Here is a 20546-nt window from a genome sequence, read left to right as displayed (position 1 = left end):
CTTTCCACGTGTACAGAACTTTGCCAGTGACAGTGTTCTCTTGCCCATACAGCAACTTGATGAGGTGGCTGCTCTTGTTCCCATTTTAAAGATGAGCAAACTGAGGCTCAGAGAGGTGACCTGACCCTGAAGGGGATGAAGGAGAGAAGATCTGAGTCCAAGGCTGTCAGAGTCTCTGGTGAAAAGAAAGAGCCTGGGAGAGAGGACATGGAATTGAGGCAAAGGTGGCTGCAGAGTTTCTAAATTTCACTGGATCAGGATCAAAGGGCAGGAAGGCATGTCACCTGAGTCCCTGTTCACTGTGATGGGTACCATGCAAAGTCACTCCAACAGAGAGCAGCTCATTTTAATCACCCAAACAGTCCTGGAAATAGGATTTGTTATCCCCATTTTCTGGATGGGGAAACTGAAGATCAGAGAGACAAAGTGCCTTCCTGCTTGGCTATAAGGAAAGCGGTTTCAACCTGGGGTCTTGCATCTGGCAACCAGGCTGCAAGGTCTTTGCTTCCTTGGTGCTGCAGGAGCTGAGGCCAAGGAGGGCTCAGGATGGAGGGGAAGTGAGGGTGTTCCAGAGGAAGCAGGGTGGGTGGTTAAGGTGTCTGCCGGCGTTTTCCGTGGCACAGAAGCCTGGGTCCCTCAGTGACTGCAGGTACTTCGGTAGGTACCAGTTTAAAGAGCAAGTCCTTCACTGAGCTTATTTCTCCTTTGCAGTTCTCTTTCAATGTTTCCATTAAGCCTGTGAGACAGTCTCGGGCTGAGTCCTTACAACTCTCCAATATCAGCCCCTCCCTTTCATTGACCTGAGACTCAGGCAGCTCCAGGCCCCCAGAGCACAGACCTGGACAGCTGGATGCCCACACGTGGTTCCTTTTCATTGCGTGTATGTGTACTATTACCCCTCTGCAAGTGGCACTGGTTTTCCGGTGTGAAGAGGCAAGATGAGGTTTCCTTTTTAAATAAATGTAATGAAGGGTTTTATTTTTGCAAGTGAGTGGAATTAGAGAGTGATGTTAAGTAAATAGCAGAGGTGGTATGTAGATGTGACTAACCCGTGAAGGTTCTACTCCAGGGAGAGAGGCTGGCACAGGCGGGCTCCTCACCTCTGGGCCGGGCCTGGCACCAGCTCCACGTGGCGTCGCCAGAACTCATTGGTGGGACCCCTGAGAAACCGGCTCCAGCACCCCTCCTCCCGCTGAGCATGAGGTCTTCTTGGTCCTGGGCCCCAGCGCCAGCACAGGCCAGCGCAGCTTTGCTGACAGATGTCTGTCTGCTGCCCCCTGAGATGCACTGGGGAGAAGGGAAATTGGCCCTCAAGGGAAGAACCATGAAAAGAGAAACTTGGAACCTCAAAGAGGCAAAAGTACAGAGCAAGCAACTGTCCACCTGACCCTTTCTCCCACCAAGATCCAAGTTCAACCTTCTTGAAGAGAGCAGAGTGGTAAAGGGAGGTTCTGGAAACACACAGCCCGAGCTCAGGTCCAGCTGCCTCGCCTGTGCTGGGTGACCCTGAGCAAGTGGCTGCACTGCCAGCCAAGCCCCTCCTCTGCAGAATAGGATCGTCACAGGGCCCACTTCCTAGGGTTCTTGGGAGGGCCACCTGAATTCAGCCAGGTGAAGAATTTATAGAAGCCCTGGCACGTGGCCTGCACCCCATACGTGGTGCCTGTTATTCTGTGTTAGGCACTGGCTAGGCAATTTCCAGATGTTATGTCAAGGCTGGCATCAGCCCTGCAATGTGGGCTCAGAGAGGTGCAGTGTCTTGCCCCAGGTCACACAGCCAGGAAGTGCTGGGGCCAGGGGAGGAATCCAGGTTCTCCAGCTTAGCCTGGTGCCCTTACTACGGCACACCTGAGCTTTCCCCCAACCCTCACTTCCCTGCCCTCAGAGTCCCCCCCCCCCCATCACCTTACTGCTCATCCCTCCCTTGACCTTCACAGTTAAGATGCTTTTCCTTTCAAGAGGGCACAACCAGGCCTCCATCTGCTGGGTCGACCTTTTAGTTCCACTTCAGCCTTTCTGCTACTCCTGCTGCTTTCCAACCCCGCCCGCATTTCCCCATTAAAGTCACTAGGAGAGCAAGTGCTCTTTTCATTGCATGAGACCGAACCTCAACTCAAACTAGGGAAGCAAAAGAGGCCATATAACTTCTCTGAGCCTTAGTTTGCCCTTAAGTATAGCGGGGTCATAATAGTATACATATACAGTTGATGTAAGGATTAAATGAGACAACGCATGTTAAAGCCTCAGAGCTGTGCCTAGTAGATAGTAAGTGCTCATTATTAGTATTATTCCTTGTATTGTTGTTGTTATTATCATTACTACTCCTCGAGGGATGATGGTCAGAGACACTGCCCCAGTTTTCACAGAACGCACTGTCTAGTATGGACACAAAGATAAGGAAGCATCCCAAATCACAGGTACCCTATAATAGAGCAGAGTGAGGGAATTTTGCAGTGTCAGAATGATACATCACTGCGGTCAAACAAGTGCACAATGGTCCGCGGCCACAGCGGGAATAAAAAAAACTGCACAATTCATTTATTCAGCAAACATTTACCAGGCGCCCACCACGGGCCAGGCACTGTGCCAGGCATCAGCGCGGCAGCAGTGGCCAAACAGACATCATCTCTGCCCCCGTGAGACCCCCACCCAGTAGGAGAGATAAACCTGGAACAAATCATTACTGAAGTTCAGTGGAGCTAAGAGGAAAAATTACATTGTGCCATAAACATTTCTACCAGGAAACAGAGCTTAGTCTGAGGGTGTAGATGGGGAAGGCTTCTTTCCCAGAGGAAGTGGGGATTAAAGGGGATCAGAGGAGAAGTGGGGAGGGCAGTTGGATGAGATCTGGAGAGTAGAGATTACAAGAGATATTCAGGGGGTAAAACCAGCCTTCTACCATAAGGCAAAGTGATCAGGGTGCAGTTTAGAGTCGAAATGCCTGGGGCCTAATCCCAGGTCTGCTGTGACACCTAAGCCAATATAAGAAATCTCTCTGAGCCTCAGTTCCTTCATCTGTATAATGGGCACCAGGCCAACTACATCGTTGGATTAAATGTAATAATATACATGGTGTAGTTAGCACAATGCCAATCGGTCCAATTTTAGAGATAGAAAATGATAGAAAAGTTAAAGTTGTGTAAGGGCAAAAAAGGACTGTATTAGTTTGTGTAACTGAACAATTCAAGGGCAGTTTTCAGATTTCAGGAAGGGCTTGATCCAGGAGTCATGCAATATCATGAGAGCCCTCTCTCTCTCTCTCTTGATTAGTTCTGTTTCTCTCTGGTTTGGCTTCCCCCTTAGGCAGGCTCTTTCCTCACCATAATCCTGAAGCTCCAGGCTTATATTTTCTCAGCTCAGTAACTCCAACAGAGGAGAATTTTTCTAATATTTCCAAAACAAGCTTCAGGACTGAGTGTCCCTGGACCATCTTAAGTCACATATCCATCCCTAAATCCTATGCTTGGGTTATGTACCAATCCCTAGAGCTTGAGGGAAAGAGGACTTGAGGACTCCATTCAAACCACATGGCCAGAGAACAAGAGAAGGGTGGATCCTCCAAGGAATACTAAGAGGCTGAATGGAATCAAAGCTACAGGACAAGCTAAGATAGCCCATGTCTACCGTAGCAAATACACAGAGACACAGGGTGGCCATGCTGCAGCAGTCGGTGACACACTGACAGTGCTCAATAACCACTCAGTGTCTCCTCAGCCTGAACCAGCCATAGAATGAGCCCCATCTCCCAGGCGGACATCCCGATCCCAGAAGAGCAGAGGGGAGTGCAGACTCCAGGACCAGATAGGTTGGATGCAGATCCCGAATGGCACCTTCCATCTGCATGACCTTGTTTCGTGTCCTCTCTCTGCCTCTTTCCTCATCTATGAAATGGGCATAACAGTAATACCTCGTGAGGTTGTTGTGCAGCGTAAACAAGGTAGTATGTATAAAGCACGTGGAACGGCAGCTACAGCACACCGCAGCTCAGTCAGGTGAGCTCCTATTATTACCATCATTCCACAGGGGCTCAACCTCAGGGGTCTTGTTGATTTATACCTCTCCACAGGTAAAAGCCCTTCTCACCTCTTCCGGAACATCCACCAAAAGACAGTGCAAGGCCACATTCAACTTCTCCCTTCCACTTGGTGAAATTAGATGGAAATACGAAACTTTGGGGCAGCAGGAAATCTGAGTAGATCCTGCAATCTGGTGGGGTCTGCGGCCAGCCCTGAGTTAGAGGGAGCTCTTAGGAGGAGGCATCAGAGACCCCTGGACCACCCATGTCCTCCCAGTGACCAGCCTCCCCCCAGGTTACAATCTCTGTGGAGGTCTGCTCAGGAAGCCAGCTTCTTCCCAGCCCATTTCCAAGGCGTTTAGCAGCATCCTCCGTCTGTCACCTGCTTGACCCTGCAGGTGACCCAGTGTAAGGACCCTGCTATCCCCTCCCTGAAACATCTAGGAGGAAAAACTGATGAGAGTAGGAATAAAAGAGGAAACTCACTTTCACGAAGCACGCTGAGTATGTCCCACACTCAGCTGGACCCTTGTTTACAGGTCCTAAATTAACCTTCATCACGACATTAGTTACCATCCCCCGCCCCAAGCTTCAGGTGAGGAAACTGAGGCTCAGAGAGGTGAAGTGACCTGGCCAAGGTCACACAGCTAGTGAAGGAAGAACCCGGGGGCCCCGCTCCAGGCCTTTAGATGCAACGTCGCAGCTCCCGCCACGCTCAGCACTGAACCGTGCCGGGAATCTAACAACCGGCAGCCCAAATCCAAAGAGAGAGCAGGTTTCCAAGGAGAAGGAGGAGAGGTGTTGGGAACATGCAGTTATTTACAGGATGCAGTGTGGGTTGCTGCAGGAGAGAGGGAGGTTGACTGAGGTTGACTTGCCCAAAGTCCACAGTCGGGATAGGAACCCAGTTCTTTCCATGCTGCCCTGCCCTGGGAGAGACGATGTGGAAGGCAGTACACCCTAAGAGGTGTGGGAACTCACTTACCAGGATCCCAGAATGCTCCATGCCAAGGCCTGGGAGCTGTGTGCCTGAGGCGGAGGTGGCCAGAGCACACCCGCACCCTGCTTACCTCTCTCCCCGAGCAGAGGTAGCACCACACTTCCCAGTTCCCTGAAGTCAGTGAGTCCAAGGTACTAGGTTCGGCCAACCAGTGGTGAGCAGAAGTGTCGATATCAGTGAGAACACTGGCCAGAAACATGGAACACTTCACGTGGGCCATTTGAGCAGAGCTTCATGAAGGTGCAGGCAGGACAGGAAGGTCCCACAGGGACAGTGCAACTCCCCGGGGCCAGCTTTGGTGGGGAGCCATCGCCACCTCTAAGCCTGAAGGGCAAGGAGGGAGTCGTTGCCAAGCCTGGAGAGGGTACATATGTGGAAAGGACCGCTTAACAGAAGCAGTGGCCTTCAGCCAAGGGACACTCTCATTTTGCTCTTTTCTCGCCTCTAATCCCTGCCAGTAACTCCCATTGATAAAACCCAACCAGAAGCCCAAGGGCAAAGGGAGCCTGTTGATGGGTCCATAGCAATGAGCCTCCTGGGCCCAGAGCTGGGTGGGGAGGGGAAGAATGGATCTGAAGGAGCAACCAGGAGCCAGCCTGGGGCAACCACTTCCCAGCTGGGGCTGTGGGGACCTCTGTGATACTCCAGCTCTCCCCTCCTGCCACAGTGGCCCTGGAAGCCGCACATTGAGTTGGTGGCATCATCAGATGGTAGAGCCCTCCATGCGCCTCATCCACCTTGCACAGAATCTTCCTCTTCCAGCCACAGCCCAGTGTGGTCTGACCATTACAGTCAAAAACAAAACAAAATAAAACAACAAGCTAAAGAGAGATGTCCTAGAGGCATTGCAAGGAAAAAGGCATCTTTTGGAAAACCTTTAAAAACCGGTGACTTAGAATCAGGAAGCTTACCCAGGTCAGTGAGGCCTTGAAACGATGCATTCCAAAGACACCCCAAAAGTCACCTTGAGAAGGACTGTGGGAACAAGAATCAGAGGTCTTTCAAATCCATCAAATGGAAAGAGGTCAGATAAAAGACCGACAAGATGCTCAATGATCACAGTTCTGGGAGAGAGCTCAGAGATGAAAAGGAGAAATCCGGAACATCTGAGAGAGCCTCGGCCTCAGCCTTGACTAGGGAGAACCTCAGGGAAATTCTTGCTCCCAAATTGCTTTTTGGAAGTAGAGGTGCCAAAGGCACGGCTCTGTCGGACAAATGTTCCAACCCCAGTTGACAAACGAGACGCAGACAAATCACCACAAAGGGATGGCAGCCGTCCAAGAATGCCGATGCCACTCAAGGGTGAAATTGCAGAGCTCTTGGCCAAAAATATGTGCATTTTTGAGGGAATGTGGATATATGAACTGGGATCTGTGGATCTGAAGTTTGAGCTTTGGCAAAGCTTTGAGCAAGGACCCACATGTGAGTTCCTTCTCTCACTTAAGTCAACATTACCGTGGGGACCTTGTTGCACAGGTGAGGAGGTGTCATAGAGACAGAAAACTGGGACCAGGATGATCAGCTCCTTCTTGGGATGTGAGAACATTAAACAGAGGGTCCTTTCAGGGTCAGAGCCTGCTTGATTAGAAGTTTTCTTTTTTTTTTTTTTAACATCTTTATTGGGGTATAATTGCTTTACAATGGTGTGTTAGTTTCTGCTTTATAACAAAGTGAATCAGTCATACATTAGAAGTTTTCTGAAGGAGGGGGCATACAGCTCCAACGTTACAGATTCCAGCAGGTGACAAAGGTAGAAACCTCATTCAAAGCAACTTAAGTAGAAAGATGGTATTTACTGGTCACATAATGGAAAAGTACATGAGCAGATGATGCATAAAGGCACACTGGGATCTGGACACTTAAACACTGTCATCAGGAATTTGTCTCCTTCCCTTCTCTTGGCTCTGTTCTACTCTGTGTTGGCATCACCCTCAGGCAGCCTCTCTCTGGGTGGTGACAAAAAGGTCCAGCTGCTCAGGCCCACTTTCTGCCAGCCTTACAAACCCCATAGAAATAGAAAGCCTATGTCTCATTGGTTTTCAGCTAAAGTCCTAGGGCTGACTCTCATTGGCTTAACTTGTGTCATGTGCCAACCCTGAGCCAATCACAGTGTCCAGAGCTAATAGTCATCCAATTGGCCAGCTGTGGGTCTAATGCTCGCTCACCCGTGGGAGTGGGATGTGGAGTCAGCCCCACCCAGACCACAAAGCCTAAAAGCGGAGGAGAAAGAGATACCGAAGAGATACTAAACAGGCCAAAATGTGTGTCGGCACAGCAGACAACACCAAAAACATCCCAATGCCAAAATACCATAGTGATGGGGCCAAAGCATGGAAGGAAATCTTGGGGTTATGTGTATGGACAAAGAAATGCAAAAAAAAGGGGACGCAAGTACAAGATTTAAAGGAGGAGGCCAGCACTATAATTGGGGTCTGCGGCCCAGCAAGGAGCCTAGGTCTCCAAGTTCCCCGATCTGAGATGGGGACCTTAAGGCCCACAACCATTTCAACCCCCAGAAGGTAGGGCTATGCAATGCACAAGTTTTGCCTCTGGAAATAGTCGTCGAGCATTCACAGTGAGGAAGTTCACTGTCTGATGTTGGAGATTCAGGGATGAGCAAGACACAGTCCTCGCCCTCAAGCAGCTTACACTCCAGTAGGCGGAGACAACCAAGGATGTACAAATTAATAGAGGAACAAAATGAACATCAGAGGCGTGGAGTGCACAGAACAGGGAGTGATCTGTAGGAGAGGAATCATGGTAAACAGGCTGGCAGAGGAGGTAGAAGGCAGGCCAAGGGAGGCCCCCACGGGTCTGGACTTGCTGTAGGCAATAGTGAGTCATTGAAGGTTTCTGAGAACAGGAGTGACACAGCAGGAAGAAGTTTCATCATCTTAATGGAGCCAGACAAAGCCCAGAGGAGAGTCACAGAGATGATCAAAGGGCTGGGGACAGGCCTGTGGAGGGAGACGACAGAGTGAGGACTGGAAAGATGAAGGCCAAGCAGAGCCTTGATCTAAGTCAGGCAGAGGAGCACACCGCTTCCTGACGCTAGACCAAGACACGGATGGAGCCGCACCATGAAGTCACTGAGAATGTTGCTTTGTTTAACTCCCATTGAGAAAGTGAGTGTCACACATACAAAAAATGTCATTTATATAACTGTGATCCCCACCCCCCGGAGGGGGTGTAGGCTGGAAATGGGGAATAAATCACTAATAAAGAGGTTCTGGTAAAGTTCTGAGCGGTCATCGTAAAGGAAGACTGAGGGGCACCAGGGCGTCTCGGGATGTTCCGTATTCATTCACGAGAAGACCACTTCCTGAGGGCCGGCTTTGAGCCTGGCCCTCCTCTAGGCTCTGAGGCCAGAGACAGGAGCAGGCTTCCCCTTGTCTTATTACATCGTAGCCCTACCACCTTCTGAAACAAGCCAGCTCCCTGCGTGTTTACTGGGGCAGCATCTGCTTCCCCCATCACACAAGACAGAAATTTGCAGGGTTTTTTCTCTCCATTGTATCCCCAGGACCTAGAGGAGTCCCTGACCTGTAGTGGAAGCTTAGAACATATTTGCTGAGTGAATGAATTCCTCACGTTCGGTGAGTCCCCGTCCTCAAAGGGTTCAAACTCTAGGGAAAAAGCCAGACAACAAAGCCAACGTCAAGTGTAAAATTTCATTTCAATGGTGCTACAATGAGAGGTCCATGTGGGAGCATATAGGACACCCCTGACTCAGCCCTGCTTCCCAGAAGGGATTCCTTTATACTTTAGCTGAGCCATGATGGTCAAAGTAAAACAGAGCAGGTAAAGCTCTTCTGGGAGCAACCAGTATGGGCAAAGGTGCAGAAACACCAGGTGGCAGCAGGTACAGGAGTGATGGAGCATAGGTGGCTCTTAATGGAATTGGAGAGAGCGGTTCTGATCCTGGAGGGCCTTAAGGGCCAATTTAAAGGATTTGCACTTTCTTTTTGTGCCAGTTAAGATCCTTTTGCTTGTGAGAAAAGACAAAACTAAAGCCACTTAAAGCAGCTTTAAGGACAACAAAATGGAAGGGGTGGTTATCGGCTCATAAAAATGACAAGACCTAGGAGAGCTGTGGGCACAGCTTGATCCAAGGTGGAGACAATGTCACCAGGCTAGGGTTTCTCCCTCTCCTTTTCTCGGCTTTACTTGCTCTCCGCATTCTGAGGCTCCATATGGTAGCTCCTGGGAAGCCCAATTCATAGCCCAGTGAAGCTGAAATGAGAGTCCATTTCCCTCAGCTCAAGCAGAAGTCCCGGAATGGAGTCTCTCTGGCCCTGACTGGTCTGATTTGGGTCATGTGACCACCCCTGAACTGATCTGGGGAGCCATGGAGACCTAAGTGCTGATTGGCTTAGCCCAGGTCATGTGATCCATCCGCGGCTCCAAACGAAATACCCCGGTTGGCTCCTCCCGAGCTGATGCCACACGAGGGAGTGGGTGCTAGGTGGCAAAAGAAGCTGTGACCACCATGTGTTTCAAGGAGGAGAGTGATGCAACTGGACCCGTGTTTTAGAAAGCTATGATTCTCCTACGGATTTAGAAACCAGTTAGAAAGTCAGTCTGAAGACAAGAGCAGAGGCAGGAGCCATGGTTAGATGGCTGGTGTTAAGAGTCAGGTTGACGCGAACTGAGCGGAAGGGAGCAAAGGACTGTGACAGAGAGGGCTTTTTTTTCATTTAAATCCTTAGGACAGAGTTCCAGGGCCCTGACCTACAGCCACCATCACTTTTGATCACCTCAGACTTGGAACGCCCAGCCCCATTAAGGACCAGCTTGTGGCAAGGTCCCCATATAGGTGCCCTAGCAGGGTCACCTACACTCTGGGACCAGTTGCCCCAAAGCTGCAGATCCCGGCTTGGCTGCCAGCAGCCCACCTAATCCCCCTCTAAAAATGTGGCCACCTGTAGAGACGTACCAAGCTCCAATACTGCTAATGCTGCCACTTCTCAGCTGTGTTACCCTGAACGAGGCCCTTAACCTCTCTGAGCGTGAATATCACTATCTGAATATAAAGTGGAGATGATGACATTTAGGGTAAGGGACGCGTTGGTGTAGGGATTAAATCAGTTAAAGATATGAATCACCTACCACAGTGAGAGGCTCAGTAGATGAAAATTCCTTCCTCTTCAAACCTTTCAGCTTTTCCCTGGTTTCATCTTCCCGACACCTCTCCAACCCCCTGTTTGTTTGCCACATAAAAGGTGGTTTTGTTTTATTTTGTTTTTTCTGGCAGAAAGAAACAACTGGAGGTTGAGTGGCATAGACCAGCCATTTTTAGATTTGTGGGTAGAAAAAAGTCCTCTTGTTCTCAGGCCGGAATCTAAGCTCCTCTGGACTTCCTTCAGGCGATTCCCATTTGGGGACATGATACTCCACTCCCTTGTGTGGTGGAGAGGAAGGAAGGAAGCCCAAAGAGGGGGTAAAGAAGTAGAAGAGGGCTTCCCTGGTGGCGCAGTGGTTGAGAGGCCGCCTGCCGATACAGGGGACATGGGTTCGTGCCCCGTTCCGGGAAGATCCCACATGCCGCGGAGCGGCTGGGCCCGTGAGCCGTGGCCGCTGAGCCTGCGCGTCTGGAGCCTGCGCTCCGCAACGGGAGAGGCCACAGCAGTGAGAGGTCCGCGTACCACAAAAAAATTTAAAAAATAAAAATAAATTAAAAGAAGTAGAAGAAACATCGCCCACCCCTAGTTTCCTCTAAACTTCAAATTCTTCTTTCTCACTCCAACTTAAATGAACTCAGGGGACTCAGGAGGCAGAGTTCTCTGGCAAAGAAGATCATAAAAGTAGGCTTTGTCTAATGATTGCACAGCCCCAAACTCCAGAATCCCCGCCTTGCTCAGGTGTTGGAGGGAAAGAGGATTAACACTTGCTGAGATTGTGCTGCGATTCCCTAAACATTGTTTTATCTGAGCCTCACAATCACCCTGGTAGGTTGGGATCATTGACCCATTTCACTGAGGAGGAAGCTGAGTCTCAGAGAAAAACCACACTATCTGGAAGGGGCAGAGAGCTGCTGAGATTTCACCCATGTCTCTATATGAGCAGAGCTCATTGCTGTCTCCTCCACAGTGCCTCTGAGATGACTCCGGCATCCCCAGAGCCAACCTCCCTGTCCCTTCCCTGCTTTGGACTTCCAATCCCATCTGGCTTACAAGCTGTGTGTTTTTGATTCTCCTCCTCAGAGCTGCCTCTTCACTAGGATAGCACTTAGTGTGTTGTATTATCATTGACTGTTGGTGGGCATCTCTCCCCGCTCACTCCTGAGTGCTTCAAATCACGGGCTCTGATCTGAAAGGATCTTGAGCGTGTGAATTGGTCCATGTGTTATCTCTCTGTGGAGTATTCGCCTCTCTTACTGTGGAATAAAGAGGGGGAAGAGAAACTCCGAAAGTTCTTATACATCTTTGTCTGCCTAGGACAGTGCCTGGTGTGTCATAGGCCCGCCACACAGGTTTGATAAATGAAGATTTGAGTGAAAGGAGACCTACCACATAGGGTTGTCATGAGCTGAAAGGGCTGAGATCTATAGCATCCTTGGAACAGTGCTTGGCATACTGGATGTGTTTTAAGAATGTAATGCTGAGTTACAACTGGGAAGGAATACTTACCCAGGAATTAGGAGTTTCATTAACTTGCTGTGCGGCATTGAGAAAGTCCCTTCCCGTTTCTGGGCTTCTGTTTGTTCATCTGTAAGTTGAAGACACCGGATTAGATGACCAGAAATATACCTTTTCAGTGCTGACTTTTTATGCATGTTTCATCTCCTCCCTTCACTTCAACTCCTCCCAAAACATACACACACACACACACGCACGCACGCACGCACGCACGCACCCCACGTGCATACCCGTCAATCTGAAGACAGAATTCTGCTGCCTCTCTGCCCTTTCTGTCTTTCATTTCCTTTGACCAGAAGCTCCATGAGCTTATTAAACTTTGTTGTCCATGTTCCTCAGCTATGCCTGCTTTAGTAAAACAGCAATAATGTCCCCTGAGATTCATCTTATTAAAGAGCAAAATCTGCTCTGTGGGCCAGAGTGTGCTGGTCCTAAATGGAAAGTAGAAGTCATTTCCAGCTCTCTTGCTCCATAAATGCAGGGGTTCTGCTAGCTGCCTTTGCACTGAGATGGAAAGAACATTTATCTTCACAAATGTAGGCAACACCATGGAGGCAGCCCTGCAAGGGACAAGGGAAAAAGCCTTCCATTCCAAAAGGTGCGGCGAGACCAAAAAAGAAAAGTTCTTCCTAGAATAGGAACAAGATTACACGGCAGGTTCTCTTCTAACTCCACAATTCTAGACATTAAGATTCATAGGATTTAAGATTCTAAAGTTGTGAGGGAATGTGTGTAATTAGTTGCATCTAAGCTTCTATTAGTCCTAAAATATTATATGATTCCATGATTAAGTATTTTTTCCTACAAGACCAGGGTCCTATGATTCTCAGATTCTATTGACCCAAGACAAGGGTCTTTCAACTAGTGGGTGTATCCAAAACACCTGGGGTCTTGGTAACCGATGCAAATTTCTGGGCTCCCATCTCCAAGATTTTGGTCTATCCACGCGGGATGAGCCCCAAGAGTCTGCAATGTTTTTAACATGTCCCCCCAAACCGCAGTGGATCTGAGTAGGAGGGGGCCATTCTTGAACATACAGTGTTTAGAGAGCCTGTCATTCTAGATTCTGTGATTCTAAATGTGATTCTAAAATGGCCTTTTGCTTATGATTCTAGCATTCTGGGACTCTTATTCTGTTTCCACGTGCCTAAGGACAAGATTCCAAGGTGTAGAGACTATCTTTCTGAGCAAGAGTTTCACATGGGGGAGGGGAAAAGAGACCAAGTGTCATGAGGTTGGAGGGACATTCTAGAAGGGGGACTTCCTGAAGGCACGGAGCAAACGTTGATGCTGCACCGATTTGCCTGAGCAAGTCCAGTGCTAGGACTCAAATGAAGAGGCTTGGTGAGGGGCGTTGGCTGGCTCTGGGGTGATATGAGCATCTGGGGTCATCAGGAGGAATTCCGGATGGACAGGGAGATCTAACCATGTCCTGGAGAGTTGGAAGGGCTGAGGTTGGAGGAGGGGAGGCAGAAATCACAGCAGAGAGCTCGAAAAAGAACCAGTGGCAAGACAGGAAGGAGTTATCCCCAAAACATCCCCCCCGTGTCTGTGTTGGATGGTAGGGGAAATGCAGACTGGTTTGGCAGACATGAAAATGTAAGGTTTCAGGAAAACTCAGGCTGAGAGGGAGTTAACTGTGTGGGGATGTCCCTGGGTACAGTGTGTGGGCTGAAAGAAGACTGCCTTGACATGCTAATGAGTGCTTGGATGTTGGAGGGTAGGGATGAGATGAAGGGTAGCAGAGGACCTCTAAGGAGCTTGTAGGCAGATGCTGGGCTGGGGAGGGGCTCTGAGTTGGGGACAGGGTCTGGAATAGAGAGGGTTTCCTCAGGAGGTTCCCATACCCACTCCATGTACCACCGATGAGTCAGGATTCAGATGAGGAACGTGGGACCCTCTTTCTGAAAACAAAAGTGGAGAATGGAGAATCCAAAGTTCTCCAGCTTCCCAGATGGGGCAGGTTGGGTTACCAAGCAGTTCTCTGGCGGTGGGAGCGGGGGGAGAATGGAAAAGAAAGGATCAGTAACTCTTGGCGATACATTTAGCCTGTATGTCTGCACAGTGGTGATGACACATTCCTGGCTGCACATACAAACCCCTTCTGCCCCACACAATGACAGTGACACATGTGCCAGCCCATTGTGACACATTTACACCTGCACCCTTACCACCAATGATGGCAGCATTTCAAATTGATGCTAACACACTATGCGTCATTTCTCATGGACAGCAACACTTAGGACATGCACCATTGCACAGAAATGGTGATATGTCCCCAGAACTTTTGCATCTGACACAGTCTAAGTAAATGGCACCCTCTGTGGCTGTACAACCTGCAGAGCTGCGTCTAGTACCCATGCCTTACACCCCAACCAGCACGCAATGCCATTAACATATTCCACTGTAACTGCAACCTACTTAGCTCTACACCCAATAACACTCTCACACCAGAGTCACTTCATATCGGGAGGGATACACCACCGCACACTGAGAGTCACATGGTGTCAAACCCACGCTTGCCCTACTAGAACCTGTATCCCTCCACATGGATGCTGCCCGCTCCCACCTGCACGGCCCCCAGAGGTGGGCACACACACACAAAGTCACCTTTGCACACCAGTGGTTTGCCTTCACGCCGTGTCACCGCATGTTGAAGGAGACAGACTGGGACCCTGACCTCACAACCTGACAGTGATGGTACCATAGCCTTGTTAGTGACAAAAGGGGAGGCACTCGTCAGATGAGCAAGGTGGCCTAGAGCCCTTCCCTCTGCACCACCCCCATAGTTCTCTTTCTGCCTCTGGCACACGGCCACCCCCACAAACCAAGACCAGCTCTGCCCCTGCAGGCTCAAGCTAGAATGACAGGATGTGGAGTCAGCATCTGGAGCATTCAGATGTCTCTATGCACTGACCGGCTCAACTCCTAGTTGAGGTCAGGGCCAGCCAGCGAGCTCTTCCTCATCTCCCACATGGCAGCCAGCGTGCCCTTTGGACGGAGGCGGCTGCGGGGAAGAAATGGGTTGACCTTTGGACAAGAGCCATGCTCACTGATCACATTTATAGTCTGTGACAGCTGTCATTCCTCACACACCCTTCCTCAATCCTCACACAAAGTACTGACATTAGCTCCCTTGATTGGCTTGTTAGTGAACCTTCAAGGCATGTGTGTATCATTTTAAAAATCTGGCCCCCGGCCCCAGCCCACAGGGCTCATTAATAAAGGTGGAAATTCAGCACCAGCCAGGGTAAGACACCGTAAGCAGAGCCGCATTCAGATCTTACCAGGTGTCTCTTAGAAGCTGTCTACAAAGCAGGGTCTGCAAGGGCCAGGGCTCAGCGTGGAGGGTGGCGACTTGCAGCAGGCTGGATTAGAGATGCAGGAGACGAAGGAAATACTGACAACCCACATGACATGAAGACCCCAATCTGAGTGTGAATTCATGGCAGGTTTTTTTTTAAGTGAGAAACTAGAGAACAGGGAAGATGATAAATGTCAATGTAAAAAAAAAAATATCGGCAGAGCAAAAATTACATTTCCATAGGCTGTGGGATGTGTCAGAAGAGAAGCAGCCCAGCCTGGTGGAAGGACCCCAGAGCTCAGTGTCATGCAGGCATGGGCTGGAATCTTGGATCTGCCAAAGACTCACTGTATCTCCCTGGGCCTTGTCTTCCCCATCTTGAAAACAGGGGTTTATGTGAACTAAAGGAGAGAATGTAATTTATGCAAAGCACCAAAGTGAGCACCTGAGACACAATGGGGGCCTGAGAGTTGTATGATTCGTCATATTATAATCAGTAAGAAATGTTTATAATATTTAGCAACATTTCTGTAGTTATAAAACAGTATTTGGGAACCATGTCCAGGCTGGTAACACTGAACAGGAACAAGTATTCATCTTTTCACTACCTTTTTTTGACAGGAAGCATCAGTGGCTCATGTCATCCCCTAATTGTTCAAAGGATAAAGCCACCAAAACATGACTGAGCTGTCCTTTTGTTCACCAGGAAGATTTTCTGCAGCTAGACATGACTCATGTCAGCTCATGCAGTTCTTAATAGGCTCATAGAAACTGGGGTTCAAAGGGTGCTTTAGCTGTCACTTACTGCCCAACTGCCATCTTCCAGGGGTAGGGAACTCAGCACCTCACATGAGGCAGTCCGTGCTATGGTTGGACAGCTCCAGCCGGTAGAAGGTTCTTCCTCTCAGAGCTTCTGTCTGCCTTCCTTTACCTTTCCTCCATTGCCCCAATTCTGTCTTCAACACTAGTAAAAACAGTAGTCCTTTTCTTTCCTGGCAATGGTCATTTATTCATTCCACAAGCATTCTTTAGCTCCTGCTTTATCAGGCACCAGGCTAAGTGCTGGAATTACAAACTGAACAAGACTTGTCAGTCCTTCAAGGGCTAATCCCCCTTCAGCATTCTCTACTCCAGGTAAAACAGCCTTAAATCCTTCCACCATCCCTCATTGAACCTGATTTCCAGACACCCACCACCCAACCACTTCCTTCTTTTCTAACCGTACTTGAGCCTACTAAAGTCCATCTTACAGTGTTGTGTCCAGAACTGAGCTTAGTATTTTTCTGAAGGCTAAGTTGGATTTTTAGCCCAGCTTAGTCAACATCCATGTCAAAGGCAATGCCCATTGTGGAAAAACCCCAATTGTAACTAGAGTGCTGCCAGCCAGGTCCCACTCACTGAGCTTCTGTTCTAGGAGAACAGGGAAGAGGAGGGAGGAGGAAAGAGGCGGACTATGGCTCTTGAAATGACGGGATGTCAGATCTCCCTTCCCAGAACTCCCCTCAGGCATTAGTGGCAATTCTAAGTCACTCTAATCAAACAGCCTCCCCTCTGCCCCTTCCATTAGTGTCTGCCTCTGGAAAGGGAAGAAAAATTAAAAATGAGCTGACAGGCCAACACAACACAGAAGAGAAAACTCAGCCATAAAGGGAGGGACTCCCCTACACCCAGCCCCACAGCCTGTAAGGGGAAAACAGAGATGAGCTTCAGAAGGTGACTCTCTAGATGAGGAAGGTCGGTCCACCAATGACTTCTGATTTGTGGGGAGTCCCCCATTTTGAGGCCTCTGCTGTGAAAATGTATAAAGGAATAGTCCCCCCTTTTTGGAATAAAATCATGCCTCCTTCCTTTCCCAGATCCTGTCCTTCTGCAGCTCTTGCCGCTCCCTTCTTGGAAGGAAGCCATTGCCTTACAGAAGCAGGAGTCATCTCCACTCTGACATAACCCCTGATTGATGCATAAACTCCTGCAAATCTTTCAAAGGCCTGGTGCAAGGCTCCTCCTCTCTGAAGCCATTTTCCTACACATTGGGCTGGATTAAAGGAAGCATTTTAGAGCCAAGAAGATGGCAATCAGAATGGAAAGGCTCATTAGGAGAGAGTCATAAAATGAAAAATGAGTGTAAACAGAGGAGGAAAGGCCGGGGTGAGGGACAGATGTTGCCCTGCCTCTTGGTGGTCCCCTTTCTTCCCAGGGCAAAGGAGAGAAAAAATGGCCTTCTAGAATAGGTTTTGCCAAAGAATTCCTTATTCTTCACAGGATATCAGATCTAGAAGGGCCTAGCAAGTGACTTGCCCAAGGTCTACAGCAATTTTGCAGCAGTCTCCTCCCTCTGGGTCCACGTGGAATGTTCCTGAACCCCTATGGAGGCCTTGCCCACATGACGCATCAATGTTTTCTGAGTGCTCATGCGGAAGGACAGGATACTGAGGGGCTGCAAAGATGATCTGACGGTGGTCTTGTCATCCTGTAGGAGCTCACAGGCAAGAGGCATGCAAACAGAGGAAAAGGGGACCCTGAAACAGGGGTGTGCCTGGGGGTGGCAGGACCTCTGAGGATAGTGTGACCAGTTCTGCCTGGAGGAATCAAAGTGGGCTTTCCTGAGCAGGCTATCTTGTATTTCTGCTTTAAAAAAAAAAAAAAACCTTCCCTCCATCCCCTGACCCGCACTGCGCCTCAGAACATTGAAGCAGCAAGCTTGTGGTCCTAAGAGCTGTGGCCAGGATACGCAGCTGCAGGGGGGATTGCTGTGGATGTCTGGAGGAGAAGATACAAGAAAAGGTGGAGGAGGAAAGGGAGTGGAGATTTTTTTTTTTTTTAAGAGAGGGGAAAGGAGAGAGAAAGGGAAAGGGAAACGGAGGGGGGAGGCGGAAGAGGGAGAGAGGGAAACAGGGAGGGAGGGAGAGACGGAGAAAGGGAGGGGGGAGGGAGGAGAGAGAGGGGGAGAAAGGAGGAGGAAGAGGAGAGGGGGGAGGGAGGGGGAGGGAGGGAGAGACAGAGAGAGAGAGAGACAGAGAGAGAGAGAGAGAGAGAGAGAGAGAGAGAGAGAGATTTGAATTTCCCATCTGGAAAGGGAGAGGTAGCACGTCAGGGTCTGGCTGACGGGCGCGATTGGAGGGCGCCTCCGGCAGCCGCCCGAAGCAATAGCCGCGGCCCCAGCTCACCGGGCGGAGTTGCACGAGGCGGCAGCGGGAGCTGGAATAGCAGAAGGAACCGCCTCGTTGAGTTCGGCCGGAGCCCTGCAGTGGCTCAGACGGTTGCGAGGACCTCCAGGTCGGTGCTGGCCACGGGCCGGGAGGGCGGAGCCGGGCTGTGGGCAACAGGGTCTGGGCTCTCGCCTCCAGGCCGCAGCGCAGCCCGGGAAGCTGCAGGGTATGGTTTTCGGGGGCACAGCTCCCCAAGACTGCCCGGGCGCGAGAAAGGGAGGCTGCGCGGCGGCAGCAGGGACGCTCCAGGGCGCGCTCGCCGTGGTGCTGAAAGGACAGCTCCCCGCAAGGGGGAAGCGAGCAGGCGGAGGGAAGGGAGTGAAGCGGGAGCCAACTGGGAAGGAGGGGTGGGGCCCCGAGATGGAGACCCTCGGGCAGAAGCCCGAAGCTGCCCGGCTCCCGGGGAGCCAGGACCGCCCCGAGGGCGGCGGGAGACTCAAGTCTGAACCTAGAGAACAACTTCGAGCTCTTGGGGTAGGGATGGGGGGACGTCGATCTAAGCTACTTCAGGTTGTGGTTAATCTGGAGCCCGCCAGGGCCCTCTTCGCCTAGGGAGAGGAAGCCGCCCCTGAGGGGTACAGTTCGGGTACCGGAGTGAGTCAGAGGGCGGCGGGAGTGGGGCGGACAAACCGAAGGTGCAGGGGAGGAGAACCTAAACGTTGACTGCGGGTGGGGGACGAAGAGGACTCTATTTGTCATGGAAGGAGGAGGAGCGGAGGTTTGGGCTGCACCTGTCAGCTGCCTGGGGTCATTAGGAACGATCAGTTCTTCGCCCTCGCCGGCCCCACTCTGCCCCCTCCCTCAGCAAAGTTTGAGACCAGGCCAGGTCTTGAGGTTGGAGCTCTAAGTGTTGGGGGGGAGGGGTGCTCTCAGTGGCCAAACGTGAGCTCGAGGCAGAACTGCCGGCTACGTTGATCTCGGTGGGGGACCGATAGAGGGACACCAGGATTCCTGTCCCCCTCTTCTGCCGGGAGAATACGAACCCCCCGCCGCTTCCGCTTTTCTGCAGGAGCCAGTCCCTTACCCACTCCCATCCTCCACTGCTCCTTTCCCTCCCCAAGTGCTTCTCCCTTCTAGAGGCATGGGGCGGGGGAGTAGAGGGACATCCCCTGTCACTGCACCGCCATTAGCGTAGGGTCCCCCTCAAAAGGCAAATGAGTGTTGAACTGACTTGCAGTGAATATGGCCTGGACATGAGCTATTTTAAAAAAAGACAACAGATAAACAGCCACAAGGACAAACCCTGCAGGTGCCCGAGTCTGCTTGTCAGATGGTGGAGTCCAGTCCTGAAAACCTCCTGGGGCTCTGATGGCCAAGCCTGAGGAGGTGCCTCAGCTGCCTTCGGGTTAGGATGGGTTAGGAGGGAGCCTGAGAGGGGAAGCTGGAGGAGCATCCCGGGCACGCTGAAGGCAAGGAAACCTGGTGCTGCAGCAGCATCCCTCCCCCACCCCTCCGTGTGTCCCCTCCCCCAGCCTAACGTCCCCACTACCACCACCACCACCACCACCCTTCCCGTGCTGGGATAGACCAAGTCTTCCCGCAGACCCGCTGAGGAGCGCCTCCTGGCGGTCCGGCCAAAATCCTCAACTGCACGCAACCTGCTGGATCTCAGCACTCCTACAGGCATATGGCAAAATATCTACACACACGCCTGCACACACGCTTACGCAGAATCACAACGTTGCCTAAGTTCAGAGTTAGACACGCAGGAGCATACCTTGAACGCGTACACTCTCACATACTCGCTGACACACGTTAAGTTCAACCCAGCAAATACGTCCTGAGGCTCTACCATGAGCTAAGAAATGTAGATGCTGGGACAGGAGAAAAGCACACGATACAAGCCCTGCCCTGGGAAGAGTTCAGAGTGACTGGGAAGGGAAAGACACAGAGCTGGACAGAGTGCATGAGCTGGAGGCAGGCAGGGCTGTCCTAGAAAGCGCCATGGGTCTCAGAAGAGGAAGACTCCATCACATCTCACCGAGGAGAGCTTTCATGGGAGGAGTGATGTATGAAGTGGACCTTTGCAAACTAATGCTGCTGCTGCCGCTGATGATGACGGTGGTGATGACGATGACAGCGAATATGTACTGAGCACCTACTATGTGCCAAATGCTGGGCTGATCACATTTGCATTATTTCATTTAATGCTTACAACATGCATTGGGTATAGACGTTATTGTCTCCATCTTGCAGATGAGAAAAGATTAAGTCATTTGCTCAAGGTCACTTAGGAAGTAGTGGGGCCAGGAACTGAACTGGCAGAGATGAGGTTAAGAGGTTCCAAGGATGTAGAAATAGCAGATGAACAGATGCCCAGGAGTTTTTGGAAGGAATATGTGTGGAGGTATAGCTGATAAAGAGCCACATACAAAGGATAGGA

General features: G+C 50.6%; 1 protein-coding gene across 3 annotated transcripts in view; it reads left to right on the top strand.

The window, feature by feature from the left end:
• The window catches only part of CPLX2 (complexin 2), an 83534-nt gene that overhangs the window by 52445 nt on the left and 10543 nt on the right, over nucleotides 1-20546 (top strand). Inside the window, exon 1 of one of the 3 annotated variants that reach the window (XM_060008359.1) lies at nucleotides 17964-18230. The exons of the other annotated variants lie outside the window; for them this stretch is intronic. The gene's annotated coding sequence lies outside the window, so the exon portion shown is untranslated. Of the gene's footprint in view, nucleotides 1-17963; nucleotides 18231-20546 lie in introns of those variants that run through there. 3 annotated transcript variants of the gene reach the window in all.

The sequence above is a fragment of the Delphinus delphis genome, chromosome 3, assembly GCF_949987515.2.
Source record: "Delphinus delphis chromosome 3, mDelDel1.2, whole genome shotgun sequence".
NCBI classification, from domain to species: Eukaryota; Metazoa; Chordata; class Mammalia; order Artiodactyla; family Delphinidae; genus Delphinus; species Delphinus delphis.
The sequence above is the reverse complement of the archived record's forward strand: the minus strand, read 5'-3'. Positions and strand labels throughout refer to the sequence as shown.